This window comes from Benincasa hispida, chromosome 12, assembly GCF_009727055.1.
Source record: "Benincasa hispida cultivar B227 chromosome 12, ASM972705v1, whole genome shotgun sequence".
NCBI lineage: Eukaryota > Viridiplantae > Streptophyta > Magnoliopsida > Cucurbitales > Cucurbitaceae > Benincasa > Benincasa hispida.
Genome location: NC_052360.1, coordinates 57,738,869 through 57,758,396, shown reverse-complemented (window position 1 = coordinate 57,758,396; position 19,528 = coordinate 57,738,869). Strand labels below are relative to the sequence as shown.

The 19,528-nt window shown below is 38.4% G+C and overlaps 1 non-coding gene across 1 annotated transcript; it reads left to right on the top strand.

Annotated features, from left to right (window-relative positions):
• Positions 1 to 6,835: 6,835 nt before the first annotated feature.
• On the top strand, positions 6,836 to 6,942 carry LOC120068637. The gene has a single exon (XR_005479274.1). It is a non-coding gene; the product is annotated as a small nucleolar RNA R71 (small nucleolar RNA).
• The last annotated feature ends 12,586 nt before the right edge of the window (positions 6,943 to 19,528 follow it).

Genomic DNA, 19,528 nt, shown 5'->3' with positions numbered 1-19,528 from the left:
TCCTCAACTATTGTCCTTTCAAAAGTCTTGCCAGAACACCTTTGTAGTTGTGAAACGGGCGTAAAGCTAGTTTCCGTCACTTCTGCATATGGGGTTGCCCAACACATGTGCTTGAGGCTAATCCAAAAAAACTGGAACCACGTTCGACGTTGTGCCTATTTGTAGGCTACCTCAAAGGTACACGAGGGGGTTACTTTTATAATCCTAAGTAAAATAGAGTATTTGTGTCGACGTAATAATATCGTGTTGCATGAACTTTCCAACGAAACTACTGAAACTTCAACTAGAGTTGTTGAAGGGCCTGCTCCATCAGCAAGAGTTGTTGATGGAAGTTCATCTGGTAGGTCAGTTCCACCTTTAGAGTTGAGGGAACCTCGACATAGTGGGAGGGTTATGAACCCACATGCTTGCTATATGGCTTTCACTGAAATCCTGGCTATGGTAGCTGATGGCGAGGTTGAGGATCTGTTGTCTTATCAGAAGGCAGTGAAGGATGTTTACCGGGATGAATGGGTCAAAGCCATAGATCTCGAGATAGAGTTGATGTACTTCAACTCAGTATACGATCTTGTAGATCAACATGATGGGGTAAAACCTATAGGTTATAAATAGATCTACAGGAGGAAACGGGGTGCTAATAGGAAGGTGCAAACCTTCAAGGCTAGACTTGTGACAAAGGGTTATACTCAGGTGGAGGGAGTTGACTATGAGGAGAATTTCTCGCCTGTTGCCATCTTGAAGTCTATCCACATCCTCCTGTCCATTGTCTCATATTATGACTATGAGATATGGCAAATGGACGTCAAGACTGCCTTTTTGAATGGTAATCTTGAGGAGACTATTTATATGGTGCAGTCCGAGGGATTCATAGCTTGTCAAGAGCAAAAGGTTTGCAAACTGAATCGATCCATTTATGGGCTGAAACAGGCGTCTCAATCTTGAAACATTCGGTTTGATACTGCGATCAATTCGTACGGCTTTAACCAAAACGTTGATGAGCCTTGTGTCTACAATAAAATCATGAACAGTTTAGTAGTTTTCCTAGTGTTGTATGTAAACAGTATCCTACTCATTTGGAATGATGTAGGTATACTTATATCAGTTAAGAACTGGCTAGCGACCCAATTCCGAATGAAAAATTTGGAAAAGGCTCAATTTTTTCTTGGTATTCAGATCTTTTGGGATCGAAAGAACAAAGTGCTAGCACTGTCTCAGGCATTATATATTGACAAGATATTTCTCTCGATGCAAAACTCCAAAAAAGGCCTAGTGGCTTTTAGGCATGGAGTTACATTGTCTAAAGAAATGTGTCCTAAGACATCTCAAGAGGTTGAGGAGATGAGACGGGTCCCCTATGCATCTGCTGTTGGCAGTTTGATATATGAGATATTTTGTACTAGACCGAACATATGCTACGTTGTAGGGATAGTCAGTAGATATCAATCTAATCCAGGATAGGGTCACTGAACCGCAGTCAAGAACATCCTCAAGTATCTTCAGAGAACGAGGGACTACGTACTCGTGTATGGATCTAAGGATTTGATCCTTACTGGATCACGGACTCTGACTTATGGACTGATAAGGATTCTCGAAAATCTACTTCATGCTCAATGTTCATTCTTAACGGAGGAGTTGTAATGTGGAAAAGCACTAAGCAGGGGTATGTCGCCGACTCCACGATAGGGGCCGAGTATGTAGCGGCTTGTAAGGCTGCTAAGGAGGCCGTTTGGCCTCAGGAAGTTCCTGATTGATCTGGAAGTTATTCTAGACATGTATAGACCCATCACCCTTTATTGTGACAATAGTGGTGTTGTGGCGAACTCTAGGGAGCCTAGGAGTCACAAGTGCGACAAACATGTAGATCATAAGTATCATTTCATCTGTGAGATAGTGCATCAAGGGGACGTGATAGTCATGAAGATCGCTTCGAAGCACAACGTTGCTGACTCGTTTATGAAGGCTTTCACGGCTACAGTTTTTAGGGTCACCTTCAAAGCATGGGTCTACGGGACTACCCGCGGCTGGATTAGGGCAAGTGAGAGAATTTTGTTGGGGATGATGCTCAAAACTCTCGTAGGGTCCTGTAGTTTGTAAACACCTTTATGAACAAACGTTTATGATGTAATAATATGAGATATTTTCTTCATTATTGTCTATGAAACATGAGATGTTTTATTTGCATTTACCACAAACCAATAAACTAAGATTCCTTATTGTCATTGTAACTTAAGCATGTATGTGGACACATACAAGTGGATCATGTCTTAAGTGATAACCTAAATGGTCTGTCGTATATGGATATAGAAGGGAAACCTAATCCTGGTGACGTTACGGATGCGACCCACTTTGTAGATAGTTACAAGTGTTGTGACGTGCTACAGATGGTCTAATCCTGATCATTATTGAGGAGACATGTGAGCGGGGGTGTCCTATACAAAGGAGTTTGTATAAGATTGAACCACGAAATGTTTACTCTCGTCATATAACATCGTTCATAACAGAGACTTCATTTCATTAGAATGACCATAGGAAATCTGACCTTAATCCTGAGTGAGGAACTCCTACCTATGAGGGCGGTCCTTTAATTTGCATGGGTTCGAGTGGCCAGATTGCTAACTCAAACCTACGACTTTGGCGATTTGTCTGATTGGGGAGCTGAAAACTAAGCTACACAAGATGGAATTCACTCCATCCCCAAAGCAGGGGTAAGTAGATAGATTGCTCTCTTAAGGGCTGATTCCGGGGCTTGAATGATGTCGCCCCACACACCATCTCAAGGCCCAAGAGATGTCCATTCATAGAAGGACTATGATGTAACTACATGGGAAAAATGGTAAACTGGCCCAACTATACTTACGAGCATCTATGAAGGGTTATCGTACTGTTGACTAGTTATATCCGATGGACATAGAAAGATATCTATAGTGAGAAGAGTGCAGTTGTCGGTCTTTAGTGGAGTGCCTGGAAGTTAACGGATGGTGATCTCGTGACTAAAGAGTTTAGTAAGCTATTCACGTACCGTTGGAGCTTCAAGCTACATGTTCATAAGGTCCCCTTGGTATCTCAATGAATTCAAGTTGAGAATCAGTTTTTGGGTCAATTTGAAGTTTTGAAATTGACAAGAGGGAGTTTGATTATATATGATATGATTAAACTGGTTCAATTGTATATGATATAATTGATATGATGTATGAAGTACATTAATTGGAGGAATTTGATATAAATATGATTGATATCAAGTAAAGGAGAAAAGGATTATAGTTTAAATGTTACATATGATGTGATATTAAAAACTATAGGTTATAAATATAATATGATAAATTAGTTATTATATTTATATATAATTAAAAAAATTATGAGATAATTGTGGGTGGTTTCTCCTTTAATTGTGCATGAAAGTAGGAGGTTGTTTTCAATTTTCATAAGTGAAGGATAAAATGAAAATATTTTCATTTTGTAAAGGTATCGATTCATTAAGTACACAACCAATCGTTTAGCTCACGAGAGACTACACGACAGCCTTCAAGTATTTGTCTAAACGACCGTGTACACGTGCCATTCCCTAAACGATCGTGTAACATTTTATGAAATGATCACATGGCTAGCGAGTTTCATTAAACGATCATGTAGCTGTTTTTTCCTAAATGATTGTGTACCTGCTGACTTTGACTAAGCGATCAAGCACAAAGTCTATACGATAGAAAGTATCCTTCTCCCAATTGCTTGGTCGTATAGTACGATCGTAGTTTCCTCCAACCCTTTACCAAATTCATAACAGAGCCCACACCTCCTCAATTATCACTACGAGAGTACCAAGGCTACTGAGTTGTGGTGTCCGAGAGGTTTTTGTTCAGGGAAAAGATTGTTCGTGACTACTGGACAATTGGGTAAACGATCTGGGCGAGAGCGAAATATTGCTGTCGAAGGTCTTCATGAGAGTGAGAGATCAATGGAAGAAGTGTTCTTCAAAGGTAAGTCTCTCGCTCCTTATGTATTTAATTTCTAAAGAATGTCGTAATTTGTTAGAAGATGCATAACTAGTTTATATATTTGTGAATGCTTGTAATTTTGTCACAATGAATTTGGATGGATCGTACTTCCGCTCATGGGTTCTCTTTGATAAGAGTTCCTTCAAAACTAACATCTGAGGTTATATTCTATAGCTTAAAGATGTATGTAGAGACATGCTGGTGGATCGTGTTTAAGTGATAACCTAAATGGTTTGTAGTAGATGGATAAGGCTAGATGCTTTATCCTATGACACTAAGATTACGGTCTGCTTTGTAGATGTTATAGTTGTAAAGTTCTACAGATGATACAAAGGAGTTTATATAAGATCGGACCATGAAATGATTATTCTCATTATATAATACCGTTAATAATAGAGACTTACATTTCACCAGGATTACCATAGGTGACATGACCTGAATCCTGAATGAGTTGTGAACTTCTGCCTATGAAGGCGGTCCTTTGATTTGTATGGGTGAGGGTGCTAGATCCCTTCATGCTAGTTGGAGGTGGAGGTTTTTTAATTGCTTCGATTTTTGCTTTGTCCACCTCCAACCCATCCCGATAAATCTTATGTCCCAACACTATGCCCCCCTTCACCATGAAATGACATTTTTCCCAATTAAGCACTAAATTCATCTCTTTGCATATTTTCAGTATCTTCTCCAAATTGGCTAAACAGAATTCATAAATGTTCCCATAAATCGAGAAGTCATCCATAAATATTTCCACGGAGTCCTCGAGATAATCTGAAAAGATGGTCATCATGCACCTTTGGAACGTGCTTGGCGCATTGCAGAGGCCAAACGGCATGCGATGAAAAGAAAATGTCCCATATGGGCAGGTGAATGTGGTCTTTTCTTGATCTTCTGGAGCTATCATAATTTGGTTGTATTCGGCATAACCATCCAGGAAGCAGTAGAAGTCATTCCTTGCTAGTCGGTCTAGTATTTGGTCAATGAATGATAGAAGGAAATGATCTTTCTTTGTGGTCGCATTTCAGCTTGAGGTAGTCCATGCAAATGCGCCATCCAGTGATGGTCCTTTGCGGTATTAATTCATTATTTTCATTCGGGACTACCGCCATACCGCCCTTCTTCGGCACACACTGCACGGGGGCTGACTCACGTGCTATCTACTATAGGATAAATAATGTTCGCATCTAGCCATTTAATGATCTCCTTCTTGACGACCATTTTCATCGCAGGGTTGAGTCTTCGTTGATGTTCAATCGTTGCTTTGTGGTCCTCTTCAAGAAGAATGCGGTGCATGTAGTACGCAGGGTTAATTCCTCTAATGTAGGCGAACGTCCAACCAATTGCTCGCACATGCTTCGTTAGAATGCTCATCAATGCATTCTCCTAGTCTTTATTGAGCGCAAAAAAGATGATAACTGGAAACTTCTCATGCTTTCCCAAAAATGCGTACTTTAAATGGGTTGGTAGGGTCTTTAATTCAAGTGTTGGTGGTTCTACTAGGGAAGGTTGCGTTGTTTTTCTTTCTTCCTTTCCTGTTGGCTCTTCTCCTTGATTTGTGATCATTTATTCTTCCTTGTTTGTTTTTATTATGATCGCATTACAGGCAGCAACGGATGCGCTGACACCTCTTCTTTATTCTCTTCATCAAACTTTTCTTCTTCAATCGAATTCTGATCATCATCTGAGTCATGCAGGTCTTCTTCATTCGGAAACTTCATGACACGAATTATGTTAAACTTGAGCTTCTATCTGTTGATGCTCAAAGTGATCTCTCCTTTATATACATCAATCTGAGCATGACCCGTTGATAAAAAGGGTTGCCTCAGAATGATGAGCACATCTTTGTCGGCCTCGTAGTCTAAAATGATGAAGTCAGCTGGCGGGATAAATTTGTCAATGGTTATCAGCACATCCTTCACTCTTCCCTCTGAATGCACCAGAGATCTATGGGCCAGTTGGAGAGTCACTGTTGTGGGCACAAGTTGCCCCACATTCAGTTGCCTAAAGATCGACAGAGGCATCAAATTTATGCTAGCTCCCAGGTCACACCTGTCTCTTATACACATCTAGATGTGTATAAGAGACAGCTCTTTACCTGATCCCCCCGGGTTGCGTGGAAGTTCAGTTGAACTCGACAAAGCCCCTTGCGGTCTACTCTTCAGCTCACTCGCAATCTGGCCCATCTGTAATTCGAGATTGCAGATGGACGTAGCTTGACTTTGAAGCATAGTTTCATTTTTCTCTATATATTGCTTCAATAGACTCTCCAAAGAAGAGGATTACGGTGGTTGTGAGCTACTTGCTTGATTGCTCGGTTGACCGTTATTGCGTGGGAAGAATCCTGGTGGCCCTTCCTTCTACGGCACAGGTTGGAAATTCTGTTGCTGATTCGTCCAAGAAAAATTCGGGTGGTTTCTCCACCTGGGGTTGTAGGTATTCGAAAAAGGTTTATTCTTTACAAAGTAGACGGATGGTAGATTTTAAGGGCAATCTTCCATCACATGCCCATCACCGCAAGTCGCACACCTTGCGATGTTTTGACTGATTGCGTTGATTTGCCCGTTTTGCGGTGTTGGCCTGCTTATTGCAATTCCCTGATTAAGTTCATCATTGCGGTCATCTGGTTTTGTAGTGAAGCAATAGCACGATTACTTGCGTCAGTGTCTTTGAGTCTCAATCGCCGGTCACTCTCTCTCCAATCTTCATGATTCTTAAAGACGCGATCCAAGATATTCTTCGCCTCGTCATATGTCTTATCAATAGACCACCAGCGGCTGTCGCATTGGTAGCGGTCTGTGAAGCGGGATTCAAACCATGATAAAAAAATTTCCATCTGGAGGCAGTCTGGCAACCCATTATGTGGACAGTCCCGGACCAATATCTTAAACCTCGCCCAGGCATCACTGAGTGATTCGTCCATGTCTTGTTCAAAATTTGTAATCAGTTTCCTTCGTCTGGCATTCTCGATAGGTGGAAAATACTTCTTCATAAATTTCTCCCCGACCTATGCCCAAGAAGTGATCTCTCCCAGCTCGAGAGAATACGCCCATTTCCTAGCCTGATCACAGAGAGAAAATGGGAACAAAATTAGTCAAACTTCTTCGGCAGAGTTCTTCGGGAACACAAAAGTATTACAGATTTCAATAAAGCTTCGGAGGTGGGCGGGTCCTCGCCACGCCTTCCACCGAATTATCCTGTAGTTTGGATCATCTGCATCATCACCGGTTTCATCTCGAATCTGCTTCCGTCGAGGGCAGGCCTCATGATTCTTGGAGAGAAATCATAGAGGTTTGGCGATGCATAGTCCCTAATGGGTCTATTGCGATCGTTTACCAACAAGATTGAATTCGCCATGACATTGTTATCATTTGGTGCTCCATTTTTAAGCTGCTCTGCCATCTCTTCTTTATCTGACTGTGGTTGCTGTTGGCTGTCTCTCAGTCTTCATTTAAACGTCCTCTCAATCTCTGGGTCGTAATTCGCCAGAGATTGAAGGTCTGCAAAGAAATCATAAAATTTACCGTTAGCACACTATTTTGCCGAAGTCTCTGGCAACGGCGCAAAAACTTGATGCTTATTTTTATGAAGTGGAAATGTAGATGCTATGCATTGACGAAATTGCGTTGTGCACTCAAGTTTCCTCAGCGGAATCTAAGTGTAAATTCTACTGTGTTTCCTAGTAAGTCTAAGGTCGAACTCAGGGACTTGTGAAAACAGGTTGCGTTGATAATTTTTATGAAAACCTTGCGGTAACCAAATAAATAAATTGTTGTTGAGGCTATTGTTTGTGATGATGAAAGATAAACAAATTCGGCGGAGTTTAAAAAGAGTTGGTAAACGAAAGATGCGATGAGTATGCGGTGAACGGGTTGAGAAGGGTTTCGACTAACACTTCCTAGAATGCGTTCATGCTTTGCAATCATGCAACATGCATACAATAGTAAACCACCTCCCGATGTGAATGCTACGACTTCTAATGCTAGAACGCATGTGATATATACGATAAGTCTATAGAACCTACACATAAGTCTCTATTCTTATTTATACGATGACAGGATAGCACGCACACAAATAAGGCGACCACATAATATCATTTCCATATCTAGGATGCATGCGATGCAGGTTGACAAACAGAGCTTATCTCTAAGTCCCTATCTCTTGTTTATGCAATTCTAATCTTGTTCTCTCGAGTCCAGATTCTAACCTAGCTCTCTCGAGATATTAGGTTCTTTCTTTAGATTCTCTCTCGAGTAACTCTAAAGGGTATTTTGCACAGCAGAAAACAACACAATCACAAGCAATGAACTTCCTAGGTCATGTTAGCTTAGTTCTTCTCAACCCATTCGACTAGTTTAGCTACTCATGCGTGCTAAGAGAGTGAGCAAATAGAGAAATAGAACTTCCATAGTATAAATATAAAGATGAAGTACAAAATAACAATGCAAGTATAGAATAAAGGCCCTGGTAGTAATCTCTTGCTGCCCAGGCTTTTACACTGTCTTCTACTCGTGCTTAAAAGATAATCTCGCTCTCCCGAGAGTCGGCCCGCTCTTTACTTCTTTGCCTCAAGGTTCTCTCTCGAGTTGCCCTAAGTGATTTCCGACGTCACCACTCTTCTCTTACTCCGCCATAAAATGAAAGGAAAACTATGAACAGATTCGTAGCTTGTGGAATAAAAGATAGTTGAACTCGTGAACCCCTTTTCTGAAGAATGCCCTTGGTATTTATAGAGCATCCATAGTGAAAGGCGGCTTCTCTCTCATGATTTTACAGATGGGATGGCTTTAATTCCTGACTGATGCGCCGAATAATGGTCACCGAAAAGCTGAATGGACTTGTGGTGGTTATCGTCTGTCAACTTAATTCGCATTCGACTGTCATCAGGTTTTTGTCCCATCGAGATTAATTAGCCTTTCACCCAGATGCGTCCACCATGTTGCACTGATCAAGTTGCGGCGATCCTTCTCAGGCGAATGTTTGCGAACACGATCATCGCAAAGCCTTGTGGTGAAGTTGCACTTGACCAATGATTTCCTTTGATTTCAATTCTTGCATTGCGTCAACACATATTCTACATAAAAATACAAAAATCAACTGTTCCTATGCGATGAACGCATGCGACTGCAATATTATGAAATTGATGCTTAATGGACGCAATTTAACATATTTTATCAAGGCAAGCTAACATTGTTTAAGAACTTAACACCATGATAACGTACATTTCTGCCCATTATCACCTTATTCTGGTGACACTATGATTACGGTCTGCTTTGTAGATGTTACAGTTGTAAAGTTTTATAGATGATACGATCCTGATCATTCATATAAAGATATGTAAGCATAGGTGTTCTATACAAAGGAGTTTATATAAGATCGGACCATGAAATGGTTATTCTCATTATATAACACCATTAATAATAGAGACTTACATTTCACTAGGATAACCATAGGTGACATGGCCTGAATCCTGAATGAGTTATGAACTTCTGTCTATGAAGGCGGTCCTTTGATTTGTATGAGTGAGAGTGCTAGATCGTCGATTCAATAAGCCTACCATTTTAGGGGTTCGTTTGATTGGGGAGCCGGGAGCACAGCTACACAAGACGAAATTTACTCATTCCTTAATGTCGGGGTAAGTAGATAAATTGTTCCCTTAAGGGTTGATTCCGGGGCTTGAATAATGTGGTGTCACACTCTCTCTTTTCTTGAGAAGGGTTTGGTCATAGTTGGACTATGACTTATTGCTCATTAGAGGGATTAGTGGTACTTAAGAAGTTAGATATAAATATAGGGGAAAAACTATAATTTTGGCCCAATTGTACTTACGAGCAATTTGTGAAGGGTCATCGCAGTGTTAATGGTTATATCCAATGAACATAAAAATATATATATGTAGTGCGAAGAGTGCAGTTGTTGGTTTTTAGTGGAGTGATCAACAGTTAATGGATGTTGAATAATTAAAGGAGTCTAATTAATTATTCAATTACCATTGGAGCTTTAATCTACAGGTTCATAAGGTCTCCTATGTAGCTCAACATAGATTATTGAGAATTAATTTTGGATTAATTTGAATTGTTCAAATTAATTGAGGGAATTAATTATATATGATATAATTAATTTAAATTACTTATATGTAATATAATTAATATAATGTATTTGATACATTATCATATGAACCTTATTTTGATAGGAATTAAATATTTGAATATGATTCAAATACTAATTGTATGGATGAAACTCATATAATTAAAATTAATATCAATTGGATTTATATTAAATACCATGCATTGTTGAGAGAAATAAAAACTATAGGTTATATTTTATTTGATACAATATAAAAACTATAGGTTATGTGTTATGCTTTATATAACATATAGTTATATAAATATATGATAAGTTAGTTATTATGTGTGTGTATGTATATATATTTATTTATTTATGAAATTAAATTAATTTTATTTTTAAAATTAAAGGGAGGGAGTTACAACTTCCCTCCCCTTAATTTTCTCTAAAAAAATTATGGTATGTGGGGAGTGGTTTTACGATTGCTTCATCTTTTTCACAGTAGAGGATCATAGGAGGTCTCCTCTTTCCCTCTTTCAAAAATCAGAGAAGCCCACGACTCTTTCTGTAATTCTCAACCCCTAAGAAGAATACAGAAGATTCTATTGTTGTGGTGTCCACGTTAAGGTTTGTTACTGTACGAAGAGTTCGTGATCGATTAGGAGGAAATTTGCGAAGATCTTGCTTCAAAGGTTAGTAAAATTCTAACCTTAATCTTCTTTCTTAATTCAAAAGCATGTTGTAAAATATATATGATATGCATAATTAGTTCTCTGCTTATTTTAATTTCTGCGAAAATTTTAAAATTGGGAACGATCCCCGCTTCCGCTATGGATCTCAAAATCCTTCAGCAACTACTAACTCAACTAAAGTTTTATTTTTCTTTTCGGCTTTTCCGTTCACAATCCTTAAACATGCAGGCACATGCGAAACGTGCGGAACACTTGATGGCGCCCTTTCTTACAACACGTGGAGCTATTGAATGAAATTAAATAAAAAGTAAAATAATAATAATAATGCCCATGCCCGCCCAGACGGCGACACGCGTTTGGGATGTCCACCATACCACGTGGAGCTACGAGCAATTTGTGAAAGGTCATCGCACTGTTGATTGGTTATATCCAATGACACAAAAATATATCTGTAGTGCGAAGAATGCAACTGTCGGCCTTTAGTGGAGTGACCAACAATTAATGGATGGTGAATCTTGTGATTAAAGAGTTTAGTCAGTTATTGACGTACCGTTGGAGCTTCAAGCTACAGGTCCATAAGGTCCCCTTGGTAGCTCAACGGAGAATTGCATTTTGGGTTAGTTTGAAGTGTTCAAATTAACAAGAGGAAATTTGATTATATGTGATATAATTAAATTGATTCAATTATATGTGATATAATTGATTTGATATATTAGATACATTAATTGGAAAAATTAATATAAATATGATTTATATTAAATACCATAAAATAGAAAAAGAATTATAATTTATATGTTTCATATGATGAAATATTAAAACTATAGGTTATAAATATAATATGATAAGTTGGTTATTGTATTTATTTATAATATATTAATTATTTGATAATTAATTTATCTTTTTCTTTAATAACCGAATTGAGTGGGAGATTATTGTAAGTTTTATGGTAACTGTGAGATAAAAGGAAAATGGTTTTCCAAAATTCAGAAGTTGATGTATTTATTCGGATTGGTCTCACAGAAAGTCTATCGAGTAAAAGTATTTTATTAAACGATCGCATAGAGAGCATACAAGATCGAGTATCGAGTTTACTATACGATAGTTACTCGTTTACTCGTTGTTACACGATCGAGTAACAAGTCTATACGATAGGCTTCTTCTTACTACACGATCGAGTATCTAGTGTATGCGATAGATTTTTTCCATCTCCCACTTACTTGATCGTCTACCTCCTTCATTTCTCTATCTAAAGTCACATAAAGCTCACAACTTTTGGATTCTCACACCAAGATAACTCTTGTGGTAGTGTTCAAGTTTCGTTCGAGGATCGAGGATCGAGTTGAACTCGATTGTGATTGAAGTTCATCCAATCGTTCGTTGAGGTCGAGTTTTGATTGTTGCGTTCGAGTTCGTACTGTTGAACGAGTTGCTGAATGATTGAGGGATACTTGAAGAAAGGTTCTTCAAAGGTTTGCATACTTTATCCTTTGTCTGTTCATTTAAAGAAGCATGTTGTAATTTATTGTTTATGCATAATCTGTTCTTGTAGACCGTAATGTTTTGAGTTCTTTCTCAATGGAACTTGGAACGATCTGCTTCCGCTCACTGGATCTCTATTTAGAATTCCTTCAATTAGTATCAGAGCCAGGTTGTCCTGATATTCCAAATTCATTGTTGTATTAAACTTTATTTTACAGTCTTGGTGGGTTTTAAGTGTTTTCTACAATGCATTTAAGTGTTAAGTGTGTTTGTGGATGGTCTAATGGATGTTTCGAGATGATTGCCTCTGTTTTAATGCTTTCTTTTACATTTCAAAGTCAATTTGTAAGCCTCTGTGTTTTTGGGCATAATTAACTTGCTATCGAGTTTGTATTCAAAGTGTTTGGAGTGTTTTGAGTCGTTCGTGATGAAGTTTCACAGAAGCATGGAGATGTTGTTCACTTCAAGGAAGAAGACCAAACGTTGGTCGTGTCGTGTAGCCCAGACTAAATGATCATTTAGATTTGTCTAAACGATCAAGTAGAAAAGTTCTAACTTGATCGTGTAGCATTTACTAAACGATCGTATGGCTGATGCTAAATGAATGAGTAAAGTGTTTACTCAATCAATTTGCGTTGGCTACTCGATCGTGTAAATAATGGAGGTAAACGATCACTGAGTATATGATACTCGCATGGTAGACGTGTGCATTAAACGATCGAATAGCCCAGCATGCTTCATCGCATAGTCACTGGCTGCTCGATCACTCGGTATGTGATACTCACCGCTTGCTTCTTGATGACATGCAGAAATACATGTCATCTTAGGCATTTTATTTAAAATTATAACGGCTGTTAAGCAGTATATGCGAAAATTATGTTAGGAATTCATGAGAAAATGAGCTTACGGCGTTCAACATTAAGAATCTTGGCTAACCCATTATTATGCGTTATTATGTGTTTAATTGTCCATTTTTGTAGCTAACGCAGGAAGTTGATGCAAAAGCAGAAGTCGGGCTACCGCATAGAAGACCACAGCGGAGAAACTCTCCATCGCAAAGGCGAACGCATATGATCAACACATGGGTGTTGCGGTGATCAGTCGCATGCATCCATCGCATAGGAGTTGCGATCGTCAAGTGAGTGCGGTATTAAGCGAATGTGGTCACTGCACGATTGTAGCTACATGATAATGCATACTAGTAAGATCAACGCAAGGTTGGTGGAATGAATGCATCAACGCATCACTCGAAAAAAATCAAAAGATGATGTTGACACTTCACCTACCACGTTGTTAGCAGTAGAGATTCAGAAAGGACTAACGTGTCGCGAATGTCAGAATCAGAGCAATCCATTAATGCTGTCGGCGATCAAGCTCTATATATAGAAGCCGCTAAGCAGAATTTCACTTATCCAAGGTTATCCCTACGATCCAGAAAAATGCGTGAGAAGAAAACTTGAGAGTTCTTCATGTCCTTCCTCCATTCTGAGTGACGATTGGAGCCTTCGACCGAAACTAGATGTCGGGAGTGTCAGCTCTACCGCCCTTCCATGGAACCATCGGCAGCCTTGACACGCATCTGCTGGAAGCAAGACATTGCTTCCAGCTGGTCATTTCATTTTCTCTTCTTTTCTTATATTGTATTGTATTACATTTTGGAATTAAGGAATTAATACATTATGTGTTCAATGCATTTCTGTGTTTCCTTCGATTCCATCTCCATCTTCCTTTACTTAGCATCCTTAACTTTCATTGCATCACTTAGTGAGATTGCTAGAGTATCGCATACTTAGTCATGTGGATTAGAGATATGAAGCATGTAGCCAACCACCAAGAGGTGTGCGTTGCGTTAGTGTGGGAGAAAACCTTATTTGCTTAGTGTGAAGCTGTAGCAATGCCTGTCTATAGGCGGATGCAACGCTTGTCTATGAGTAAAGTTAGCAACAACTAACTGCCCGGGAGGGTAAGTGGTTGGTCGTATTCAGCAATGTAAGTTATTGTTCACTAGAGATAGGAATAAATCTTGCGTCAGCCAAGTGCATGCAGTTACCTTGTCTTATGAGCGCATCATTCATCATTTAGGCATACATGAGAGAGTAGTCTAAAATCAAAATCTAAGACTCGAGAGAGCATATTGGAACGCATAAGCAAGAATGGGGAACTTAGAAATAAGCTCTGTTTACTATAACACAGCATATGCATCCTACAGATAAGATATTGCATGCGTCCAGGAAGTAGGATCCGGTGGTATGCGACCATCACGCTCATGCGGCGAGAGCACGTGAGCGGGTTATGGAGGTTTAGGCAGGCATAGGCTTCTCTAGGCTCAAGTGTGTGTAGCATGACAACACGACTTGTGTTGATTGAGGTTGCCCTCACGGTCACTCTTAAGGGTTGTGATGAAGAGATCTCCACATTTTATCTATTTTTCCATCCACTTACTTCCCGTCAATAGTTGTCGTATCTCTACCTCTCATTCGTATTCTCATTGCGTTGTCTATTAGTTAGGAGTAGGAGTAGTGTTAGCATAGAAACCCTCCATCATTCTTTTATTCAACCACCGCATGCACATTACTACATACATCTAGCTACAAGTCCCTGAGTTCGACCTCAGATCACCTGAGAAACTTGCGTTCGCATTATACTTGGCATGAGCACAAGAAAACTTTTGACCGGAATGCATGGTCATCGCATACATTCGATTAACGCATAGTGAATTCCAACGCATGATCACCGACGCATGATAATCAATGCATACCTTAAGACATGTATCGCATATTGCATCCATGGAACTTTAGTTATCAAGTCCTCGATGATTTAGTAATCAAAATTTCTGTTATCACTCCTCGATCGTTTAGACGATCATGCTTCATCGCATAGTTGTCGTCTACTCAATCATTTAGGCATGCATTATACTCATGCGCTACACGATCGAGTGGCCTTCATGATTCATCGCATAGTCAAAGGTACTCGATCCATGCTACACGATCGTGTTTACTCTCTCAACTTACTCAAAGATTACAAGGAGTTGCTACACGATGACCTGAAGAAGCTTCGCCCGGGTGGTTCAAGACCTGGTTCGCTTGTTTGAACTGGTTGACTCAATGGTCTATGTAATAGTTATCATTTTGTTTTTTTCATTTTTTGAGGCAAATTATCCAAGTCCATCATGTTTTATTTAATGTACATGAGATGTATGTTAGTTTATATGCCATAATGTATGACATATAGATTTAAAACCCACCTTAGGTTATATATTTATTCATGCATCATCTTTATATTATAAGTGTTATAATATAGTAGATTGCATGATTAAATTACATTAAAGCATACTCATGCATCATATAATATAAGAGTTATATTTATGCATGCATTAAGCATATTTATGTATCATCTTTATATTATAAGTGTTATAGTATAAAGGTGTATAAGAGCATGTATGTTTGGTTCATTACTTAATTATATAAGAGTTATATAAAGTAGTAATGAATGAACATTGCATGAAGCATGACACTTAGGTTTAAATATAAGAGTTATAAATTCCTTGTGGATGTGTTGCTTCACATTGTGGTTGATTTTGATTGTTTCATTTTTTATAAGTGTTATAATTAAAGAAATTAGAATTAAAATCAATAACCAAGAGTTGCATGCAAACTTAGGTAAAATCATGTTTTAAAAGGGTTTTAAAAATTGATTGAAATAGACCTAAGTTCATGGTTCTAATGAGATTAGAAACCTAAGTTTAATCATAGATCGGTTTAATAGTATTAAATTGATTTGAATAAAAGAATAAATTTGTAATAAATCTATCTATCAGGGACCTTTTATCTAAGATGGGTTTTAGCTAGGCTGGGGTATTTAAGCTGATGGAAACAGAACACCCCTACCTAAGAACCTACCTAAAAATGTGAATTAGATAGATTTGCTATAAGCATGCAACAGTTGATTAGAATTCATTAAAGTGTTCAATGAATGATGATCAAAAGTTGTTTAACTTTCCAAAGTAAGAGTTACTTTTGGGAAAACCTAAACGGTCACTTAGTAAAAATAATTAGTCGTGTTTTTCTAAATAAACTAAACCCTATGTTCTTAAAATATTCAGCGTGAGGAAAAAATATATATGATATGTCAATTCCACTCATGTAAACTAAACCCTAGATTCATGCTTGGCCTCGAAGCGCACTGGGAGCGTCCCGCTTCAGATGGTGTTTGTATGGGTCAATATCAAGGTCAACGGAAAGAGTATTTATAGTATGTGGGAGAATGATGTGTGTCAACATGTCCTGCGGTCTCCTTCATTGGTTTGCACCGTGAGATTTTCTTACATAACCTTGTGGCACCCTGAATGTGTCCCCCTTCGGATGGTTTGTGCGATTGGTCGATATCAAGGAAAACTTTTGAAATGGATAGGGTCGCTTTAGTTTTTGCCCCAATCAAACTTTTTCCCTTCGGATTGGGTGCTTGGGGGAAACTCTAGGATCTAAAATGAAATGTCACACTTACGGGAAATTGGTAAGCAAGTTAATGGTTTCTTGATCAAATCAATGATGGCTAGTCGTTATAGGAACAAGAGTTGTTCTGTGCTAATGATTGGTTGAGAGTGTCTCAATTCAGAGGAGGGATAAATTGACTATCCTTCAGTGGCTTTTGTCCTAAACCACTTAAACATCGTTGCAAAACTAGATGTGTTATGGATTTAGATTTTGCTAAACCAGATTGGATTTTGTTTTAAAAGAGTATTTGCTAAAAATCTAATGTAGATCAATATGTTTTTTTTTTCAGCAACATGCCAATGCTTGATTTTTCGTTAGTTTCCTTTTCTAATTTGACTGATTTCATACGTTGAAAATAGTCTATTAAAACATATTTCGTAGTAAACTATCTCGAGTTTGTCATGGTTGAGGAATGTCCTCAAGTCCCAAACCCTCATGCACCGCGAATTGTTCGTAATGTATATGAGGTGTGGATGAAGGCTAATTCGATGGTCTGACTTCACATTTTGGCTAGCATACCTGATGCATTGGCAAAAAGGGTTGATAACATGGTCATTGAATGTGAGATCATGGACTCGTTGCTAGAATTATTTGAACGTAAGTTCTCACTTTTTTAGCAAAAAGGGATTGATGATAAAGAAACCAGTCGTATCAGTTCCCAAGATAATCTTCAATCCTTCTTGAATGTCAAGGGACTAAAAGAGAAAGCAATTGTTGCTGACTCAGGTAAAGTTCATCAATAAGAATTGTTCTCTGAAATGAAACTTGGAGCAGGTTTTGATACTGATCCCACTACTCTCTAGAAGAGGAAGAAGTCTAAAGACGATAAATGTAACTTATTTGTCTTGGAGACGTGTTTGGTAGAGAATGATGATTCTACCTGGATACTTGATTTGAGTGTTATTAACCATATATGTTCTTCCTATCAAGGATTTAGTTCTTGAAAACAGTTGGAAGCTGGAGTTTTGACTCTTAGAGTCGATACTGGTTAGGTTGTTTCAGTTGTTGCTGTAAGCAGGCTAAAGTTATTTTTGGACAAGAAACGTTATCTGTTACTGGATAATGTTTATGTAGTTCCTTATATCAAGAGGAACTTAATTTCAATTTCTTGTCTGATTGAACAAAGATATTCCATCTCCTTTTTTGAGAATAAAGTGTTTATTTTTAAGAATGGTATGGAGATTGGTTTTGGTTCAATGGAGAATAACTTGTATGTACTAAGGTTGTTAGTCATAAAAGCCTTGTTTAATACTGAAATGTTCAAAACAGCAACAACTGCAAAAAGACTAGGGGCTTCTCCTAAGGAAAACAACATCTTTGGCATCTAAGGTTAGGTCACATCAAACTCAATAGGATTGAGAAGTTGGTGAAATGTGGACTTCTAAATGGTTTAGAAGAAAACTCTTTGTCAGTATGTAAATCTTACCTTGAATGCAAAATGACCAAACGACCTTTTACTGGAAAAGGTTATAGAGCCAAGGAAACCTTGGAGCTTATACATTCAGACCTCTATGGTCCGTTGAGTATTAGAGCACGAGGTGTGTATGAATATTTCATCTCTTTCATAGATGATTATTCAAGATATGGGTATCTATACCTAATGCAACATAAGTTTGATGCTCTTGAAAAGTTCAAGGAGTATAAGACTGAAGTTGAAAACTTGTTTGGTAAAAAGATAAAAACACTACGATTTGATCGTGGTAGAGACCATATGGACTTAGAGTTTCAGAACTATATGATAGAACATGGAATCACGTCCCAACTCTCAGCCCCAGGTACACCTCAATAGAATGGTGTATCAGAAAGGAGAAACAGAACCCTATTGGACATGGTTTGGTCTATGATGAGTTATGTTCATCTTCCAGACTCGTTTTGAGGATATGCAGTAGAGACTGCAGTTTACATTTTGAATAATGTTCCTTTAAAGAATGTTTCTAAAACGCCTTTTGAGTTATGGAAAGGTCATACAGGCAATTTACGCCACTTCAGAATTTGGGGATGTCCAGCCTACGTGCTTGTAGCTAACCTAAAAAAGTTGGAACCTCGTTCGAAAGTTTGCCTATTTGTAGGTTACCCCAAAGAAACGAGGGGTGGATACTTCTATGATCCAAGTGAAAATAAGATATTTGTATCAATAAATGCTATCTTCTTGGAAGAAGACCACATCATGGATCATAAGCCACGAAGTAAGCTTGTTTTAAATGAGATTTCTAATGAGACTATTGAGAGTTCAACAAGAGTTGTTGAACAAGCTGATAGATCAACAAGATTAGTTGATGTTGGTTCATCTCATCAACCATCTCAAAATTTGAGATTGCCTCGACATAATGGGAGGGTTGTGAACCCACCTGAATACTACATGGGTTTAACAGAAGCCCAAAACATCATATCTTATGACGGGATTTAAGATCCATTGTCTTATAAGCAAGCAATGGGGGATGTTGACAAAGATGAGTGGATTAAAGCCATGAATTAGGAAATGAAGTCTATGTACTTCAATTCCGTCTAGGAACTTGTGGATCAGCCTGATGAGGTAAAACCTATAGGTTGTAAGTGGATCTACAAGAGAAAAAGAGGTGTAAGATACAGATCTTTAAGGCTAAGCTTGTGGTAAAGGGTTATACCTAGGTTGAAGGAGTCGAATATGAGGAAACTTTCTCACCTGTTGTCATGTTGAAGTCTATCAGGAATCTCCTGTCCATAACCACATTTTATGATTATGAGATATGGTAAATGGACGTTAAGACTGCTTTTTTGAATGGTAATCTTGAGAGGACCATCTACATGGCTCCACCAGAAGGGTTCATTGATCTAG